Source organism: Pteronotus mesoamericanus, unplaced genomic scaffold (genome assembly GCF_021234165.1).
Source record: "Pteronotus mesoamericanus isolate MK-2021 breed Mesoamerican mustached bat unplaced genomic scaffold, CSHL_Meso_final contig_24, whole genome shotgun sequence".
In the NCBI taxonomy this organism is placed as follows: Eukaryota; Metazoa; Chordata; class Mammalia; order Chiroptera; family Mormoopidae; genus Pteronotus; species Pteronotus mesoamericanus.
The window spans coordinates 1,423,008-1,431,407 of record NW_026555100.1 but is presented as its reverse complement, the minus strand read 5'-3'; positions in this window follow the sequence as shown (position 1 = coordinate 1,431,407).

Here is an 8,400-nt window from a genome sequence, read left to right as displayed (position 1 = left end):
TCTTTAAGTGTTGCTGAAGATGGTCTCTGCCTCTCATAGTTGCTTTAACTTGATGGTAGATTGTCCCAAGCTTGTCACTTTCTCTCTTCCAAATGTCAGGTATTCCGCAGCAGCCACCAGTTTGATATCTCTGTACTTACTCTGTCTCTTCCCCTCTCTCTTACTCCAGAGATACTGCATGCATTTGTGTATCCTCACCACTTGGATCCCACCCCAGCCAGCACAGGGGGAAGCCAGTCATTGCACCGCTACCACTGCTCTTGATTCCTGATTCTCCACCTGCCACCAGGCCTGTGAGTCATCCACCCAGATCCCATCCTTAGATCCACTTCTTAGGTGCACCTCTGGCACCAGCTGGAATCTCAGAACCTGAGAAAGGATCCAGGTTTCTGTGATTTATTGAAGGAGAGTCCTTCAGGGAAACCTCTAAGGGAGGGAGTTAGGATGGGGAAGGAAGGGGAAGAAGCTGAGCATAATGTGGGAGCAGATAAAGTCTAGCTGTGGCCTGACCCATTGGGATGGGCCTCTGAAGCATGAATTACACTGCAAAGTCACCTGCTTTTTTGAAGCAAGGGGAATTAGACTTTTTTTTACCCCTTTTCCGGTCAATCACTGGTTGTTGGTGTTCCTGGGGTGGGAGTGTAACCTGCCTGGTAAGGTGACTCCTGTCAGCTAAGAGAAATTCTCTAGAGGAGGGGGAAGGGGAATTGTTATCAGCCAACCAGCACAGTGGCTCAGGGTGGGTCGACCCGGCGGGCAGAAACCAGAGCATCTACTGTGGGGAGGGTGAAATATCCTGGTACAGGAGAAATTTCAGCAGGGCTGGGCCATACAGAGCAAAGCCTCCAAGTTGTGGTTAGTCCTCGGATCAGGGTGGTTAGCAGTGGAGGTAGTGAGAAATGGTTGGAATTTGGAATATAAATATATATATTTAGAACCCCCCCGATTTATTGAGATATAATTGACATAATAAACTACACATATAGTGTACATTTTGATATGTCTTAACATATGTATGCATCTATGAAATCGTCACAATAATCAAGATAATGAACATGCCTATAATTACCAGAAGTTTCCTTGTGCTCCTAGGTAACCCTCCCTCTTGCTTTTTCTCATATTGACCCTCCCCCGACCCTCATATCCCAGAGGACCATAGACCTTCTGTCACTGCAGGTTAGTTTGCATTTTCTAGAATTTTGTGTTGATGAAATCAGACAATAAAATGTCATTCCCCCCCCCCCTTATTTTACTTCTATCACTCAGTGTAATTATTTTGAGATTCATTTGTGTTTTTGCATATATCATTCCCTTTTTTGTTGCATGTTCATTGCTTTTTATTGATGAGTAATATTCCATTGTGTGGATACACCGCAGTTTGCTTATTCATTCACCTGCCGATGGACATTTGGGTTGTTTTCAGTTTGGAGCTATTACAAATGAAGCTGCTATGAACATGTGTATACACGTCTTTCTATGGACAGATGTGTTCTTTTCTCTTGGATAGGTAGCTAGCTGTGGGTTGGTGGGATCATAGGGTAAATGTACGCTTAACTTTGTGAGAGACTGCCCAACTGTTTTCCAAAGTGATTGTACCCTTTTGCCTTCCCACTAGCAGTGTATGAGAGTTTGAATTCCCTATATCCTCATTTGGTATGATCAGTCTTTTTAATTTTAGCTATTCCAATAAATGTTCTGAATGTGTTTTAAACATAGAACCTATGGAAAATTTAATGGATTGGATAGGAGAAAAGATAGGAGTTATTTATTCAAAAAATATTGAGTGTCTTTTCCATCCTGGCATTGTTCTAGACGCTGAGGGGATAGTAAAACGTAGAATAGATATGATCTCTTCCCTCCTGGAGCTAATAGTCCGCACCTCTTCTATGCCTGTTTGGGGAAGATGGTGTGGTATGGGGCTCGGGTGGGGGTGGGGGAGGAGAAGAAGGGGCGAGCTCAGTTACTGGCGGCAGTGAAGAGAGAGAGGGCAGGAGGTGAAAACAGGCTGTGGGGAGTAAAACCAGTGCCTCTGATTTAGAAGTATGCAATGACATCCTGACGCTACTGTTTACTGTTATTGTGACCTTGTCCAAGTCATGTCCCTTCTCTTTCTCAGCGCTTTAGTTATTTTCATCTATAAAGTGGGGATAACAAATGTGTTACTGGCACTTAGCCAATCCCAGATGCTTAGTAAACTTACTGAAGTCAGTGACATAGATTCATTCAACAATGCTCTTTAGAGAGGACCACTGAGTTCCAGGTGTCCTCAGAAAAATCCCAGGGATCATGGAGTCATCAGCCTGTGGTTCACTGACTCATTTCCATCTTGTCCTGCCAAGTCATCAGGTGCAGACACAACACCTGTGGGCCCCAAGCAGCTGAGGCCGGTGCTAGGCCCATTTGTAGCCCTGTGTTTAGAGCTGCCCCGGGAAGGTGGCTCAGACTCCCCACTCTGTTGGGACCTGAATGTCAGGCTATATTTAGGAGACATAGTTGCATCCCACTGTCCTTCTGAATCACTGGGTTTGAGTCATCATGGTGTTGGAAGGGCACACGTCATTTTTGCCTGAGCTGTGTTTGTTATCTGCAGGTTCCTCAGGAGCAGCAGGCAACCTTACTCAACCTCTGCCTCAAGCTCCCTGAGATGAGGGCAGCAGGAGGGTGACAATCTGCCTCCCTCCCAGCAACGGTGGTTTCTGCTTCATTGTGAAGCCCACAGCTGGGAGTGCAGCTCCCCTCTGTGCCCTGTGTATAGTCATAGCAGTCATGATGCTCCCGTTTTGTTCAGCATTTTCCATTTACCCATTGCTTTTACAATCGTCACCTACTGCATCCTCTACATGGGTCTTGGACATGACATTATTGTCACTATCCCTATGTTCTGGATAAGGAAACTGAGGCTTCGAGAATGCAGGGACTTCCTTAAAATTACTGTATGAGCTAACATGTGACCCTAGGCTATGGGATTCCAAGATGAGGGTTCTTTCTGTTGAATTGTCATTGTTATCTCATTTTGTAGTCTTGTGGCCCCTGGTCTATCCTGCCCCCTTTCTGCCTGTACAAATCCTTTTTTTCTTTTGAGGCCCAGCAGTTGGCTCAAATGCCACCTTCTCTAGGAAGCCCTCCCTGATTCCTCCAGGTGAATGTGAACTCATGGGCGTTTCATAGTGCAATGCAGAATGGGATGGAGGTGGGACGTGGGTTAGCACAGCTCTTATGGCCACATCTTGCCTCATTTGCTGGGTCATAAGTTCCTTTAGGGCAGGGATCATGACTCATCACTTCCATATTCTTCACGTCACCTAATGTAGACTACACAAGTACACAGTAGGTGTCCGAGAAGGTCTGACTGAATTGAATTCCAATCAGATTCTGTAACTGGACATTCCCCAGAGTCTGAGCAGTATTTGAGATCATACAGGTCCTCGAACTCCTACCCTGGTTCTATCATTTGTTGTCTTGATGACCAAGGCTGTTCTTCCCATAACCAACTCTAGGCCTCAGTTTGCTCAATCTGTAATGTAGAAATAATCACAGGAATAATATATCATGGGAGTAATTATCATAGAAATAATTGTATGTAGGAATAGCCTATCTCATGAGGTTGTTATAAGGATCAAAGAGCTAATGCCAATAAAGACTACATGTATTACACATCTTGGTGCATAATGAATGCTAAAAATACTAAGCTGAGAAAATTCTTGTTCTTTACTCAGCAATCTTGCCCAATTCTCTTGGCAGGACAAAGGATCTGCTGATGTGTGACATCAGCTAACACCACAAAGAATAAATGAATGGCTCTTCATTAAGTGCCTGTCGAATGACATTCACTTGTTCACTCACGCTCTTACCCATTCAGCATCCATGCGACGCACCTGGAGGCGTCAGGAAAGGGTGGGGGCTACCCTCCATCTTCCCTGTGTCGTGGTCAAAGCTGCCCTCTGGCTGTAGAAGGGAGGACTTCTCTGGTTTATCATGGAGAACTGGTTACTTCTCTTCAACCTCTCTTTATTGTGAATTTGCAGAATGTGGCCTCCAGATGGACCAGGGAAGTAGAAGGAGTAAAACTGTATTTCAAAAACTCCCCCAAATGACTGACAGGCTCTGAATGTGCCCTGCCTCCAGCCATTTCCTGCCCCACCAGAAGTGTAGGCTGAGGACTGGGGACTCGGCCAGAGGGAGGGCCTAGGTGACCTGGGAGGAGGGTCTGTCCTGGGAGGCTACCATATGAGGAGGGGGAGGGCCCGTGTATGCTGAGAGGCACAGGCCCCCATGGTGGGCAGAGGCCAGCAGCTGGCAGGGATAGCAGGGGCTGGAGGTAGGGATCTGGCTGGCATAGCCTTTTGTAGCAGGATGATGTGATGGGTATGCAGCTGGTGACCGATCCTGTCAGTCCCATGGCAGCTGGGTGGGGGTTGCTCTGGATCTTGGGGATTTAATTTTGAAGTGGCATCAACCAGACATTTTTGCCATAGGGGAATGTTCATTGGTCTTATGACAAGGTCTGACAACACTGGACCCATGGTTGGGGGACACTGATGTCCTGTTTGCCTTTTTATGGAGGACAGTTTTATGGAGGAGAGTCTGGTTTCACTCTGAGTGGATGTGGGGGGGGTCTTAGTTTACTTTTAGTTTAGATGGGATAGTGGGAGTGGGATGTTTCCTAGGATATGGCAGAGACAGTGGGGGTCACATCACTGATAGTCCTTCTGCTCCTTCAGAACCATGAGACTACTCTGGACAGTGGGCTGTGAATAGAAGTTTGGGGGTCACTTTCAAGATGAAGCATAGAAGAACTGGTGTGTAGCCCCACAGCTGTCTCTCTCCCAGTGGCAGTGGTGGAGGAGGCCAAGAGTGTTAGGTGGTGCAGCTTTAAGATGGATGGGACTGTCGGCCAGGGTCCCTGAGTGACTATATGGAGCTGAGCCCTCTTCAGACTCAAGCTGACTCTATAAGCAAGCGATAAACCTTTGTTGTGTTGAGCCACAGTGATTTTGGGGTTGTTTCCACAGCAAAGTGAACATTTGGGATGATCAAAAGTTCATGGCAAAGATGTGAGAGGAGACAGATTTTTCATAAACTCAGTCAAATATTTTTGTTGAAGTTCCATTTATACTGTGTTCTAGGGATAAATTGCTACACTAGATCTCAGCTACCTTACCAACCCTCTTGAACTCACTCAACAGATGGAGAAATGGAGGACCAGAGAGATCAAGTAACAAGCTTAAGGCCACTGCTTATTCATTCCTCAGGGATGCTTCATCGTCATTTTGATTATCCTTAAGTGACAGTCAAGGAGCCACAGTCAGTGGAAGCTTCTCTCACTTGTGGTCAAGCAGTTAATATTGAACAAACATTCGAACATGGTGGGAGAGCCCGCTCTGAAAAGGACACTGGGATGACTCTTTCAGTGGAACAAGAACTCTTTAAGAAGGTAAACAATAGCTTTCTCTTTAACATATTTTGCAAACTAGAATTTTTGTATGTTGGAGATTTTTAAAAAATTGCACTGTCATGTATATTTTTGGATGCATATGTATATTTTGGTGTACCTTGCATGTGTGCATGTGTGTGTGTGTAAATTTTCCCTGCTTAATACTAGGAGTCAGAGGAAGCATCACAGAGGAGGCAGCATTGGAGCTGACGCAGGGCAGGAAAGATAGGTAGGGTTTCGATAGGGAATCTGGCAGGCCAGTCCTAACAAAGGCAATAGCTGGAGCTCAGACATGAGGGTAGGGGTGAAATTAGACTAAAGTACTTTCACAAGCAGGCTGAAATAAAAAGCAATTGCAGGTTAACCTCTAATTAACTGGAAAGTGCCAGTAACTGGAACCACTTATGGAAGGTTGTTGCATCAATTAAGATTTTCTGGTGTGTGTGCATGGTGTGTGTGAGACTACGTAGTCACAGATAGACTCACACACCTGTTCAGCCGCACACTCCCCAGAGGCCCCTCCTTCCACATCTAGTGGGTGCCGGGCTTCACACCCCGCCGAGGCAAGGTGGGCTGATGCCTCTCAGCCCGGAAGACACATTCTCGGCATGCCAGGCTGCAGCCCCACGGAGGCCCTGTTCCGGGAGGATTGGAAATGTAATCACAACAGTTTTTATTAGCAAAAGAACAGCAGGAGCCCTTCTGCTGTCCATATGGACAGATCCCGATGGGTATTCATGAAACAGTTTGCTGCGGGAACAGCCGTGCTTAAAACTCCTTGTCCAATTACCTTTGAACTTGCCTTTTTTGCTGCAGTGGCTGCTGCTGCTGCATGTGAAACATCTCACACACGCATTGCTCCCTGGGAAGGAGGGTCTGCCTTATGCTGTTTGGGGTTCCTTTGCTCTGGATGCTGGGCAGTGCTGAGCCAGAGAAAAATCAGGAGTTTGGGGCCTGCACACTTATCTTGGATGTCTTGGTGGTTGACTTGATTTCAGCCATCCTGGTTAAATTGTCCAGTTAATTCAGCCAACAGTAGCTTTTGGAGAAGCCTCACAGGCCTGGTGGGACCTGGGACAAGGTTTGATTCTGCAAGGGCACCAGGTGAGAGGGTAAAGGGCTGCCTTGTCCTGGCCTCATGCACATGTTGCTGGGTAGAGGACAGTGGGCACAGTGACCATACAGCCTGGGTGCTTGAAGACATTTTTAATTCCAAATGCCCTTCTCATTGTCCTAAGTGGTACAAATCATATTACAAGCCCAGATTCCAGGACAGCATGTACAGTTTCTGGGTATGAAGGACAGGAGTGTATAAATCTGAAATGGGGTCAGTGTTGAAGCAGAAAGAAGCCCGTGCCTTATGCAAGTGGTAGGTGCCAGACCTTGAGATGCATCAGCTGGAAGAGGACAAAGGAGGATCCAGCAGTTGGAAGCGGGTACATGCCTCTGAGTTTGTGAAAGTCAATATCAGGAGAGTCCAGCAAAACAAACAGTGTTATCAGTCCATGCCTTGTGGTTTGGGTGGGTCTGCCCTCGACACCCAAGTCAGAAAGGACATCTGTTTTTCTGCCTACTGGGCTGACCATCTTCTGGCAATGATATCTCCCTTTTCCTCTGGAAGCTACCACCCTCCTGCTCTCCAGCAGGGGAATTGGACTGTGCTGGCTTCCATCCTTTTTCCAGGAGTGACATAAAACTCAGGCCTGACCCAGTAGAGTATCATGGATGGTTCTGGAATGGGTCTACTTGAGACAATAAGAGTCTGACTTTTTTTTTTGTTTTTGGAACTCTCTTTAAGAGAAGGTTATAAGCAGGGTGAGTGTAACCCTAGAGGTGTGGGTGGCCACATAGCTTCCATCTGGAAAGAACCTGATGAGAATGACCCCTGCTCTGCCCAAAGCTACACCATATCTAGCTGCTTGATACCAAATCCACAAATTCTCTTTTGTGCTAAAACCAGCTTTAGAAGTCTCTAGAGGTTAAGATTCTGCCAGATGACCCTCTTCCCAAAGACACTGGCACCCCAGGTTTTTCCTTTCTGTTTTTAATTCCTCTCTTGTCAGGGTGTGGCTTCCCAAGTTGGCTAGAGGAGAGTCAGGCATCTCTCCTGCATATTGAATCACATATGGCAAGTCAGATGGTCCTGGGTACAATTCTGGCTCATAGTAGCAGCTCATTAAATCATGTTAATAATGTGACTGCACAGATTTATGTGGTTTTTCCATTTCCCATCCCTAAAGGCAGAATCATCCTGGAATTCAGTCGAAAGTGTGGGCTTTGGAATTAGACAGATCTGGATTCTTGTTCTGGCTCTGCCACTTGCTAGCAATGACTTGGGCAAGTTATTCAACCTCTACCAGCCTTGCTTCATCTGGAATAGAATCATACTCCTTCCTTATTAGATGCTTTTAAACACTGATTGAGAAAATTCATGCAAAGCAAAACTTAGCACAGAGCCTAGCACTTTCTATGTGACAGCTATTATTATTTCTAGACTTCCCGCTTCCCCAAACCCTTTAAAGCTACTAAAGAAATGCCCAGCAATTGTTACTCCATTGAATTTCCCAGTGTGCGTGCCCATTTCCTTTTCCTTCTACCCCTGCTCCCTTTGCCCGTGTCCACTGAGGGCTGAATTGTTTTTGTTCTGGACTCTGTGGTTAGCCAAATGTAGAAGACAGGCACAGCCTGGGAACTCCTCAGGGGCAGGAGCCACACCCGATGGCCAGGGAAGACCAGAGAAAGGAGTGTGTTCTAACAGAGGAAAAAGAGGCACTGCCCCATGCCCAGGGTGAAGGGACAGGCTCACTGAGAGGTCGTGTACCTGTCACCTTTGACTCTGGGATGCTTTGTTTGAAGCACAAAAACCACCCTTGTTCCATTTTGGAAATGGAGCAAGCATTCTTACAATTCAATTCAGTCTCCTTGTGTGCTTGTGCAGTTGCGATACCGACCCCAGCTCGGGTTTT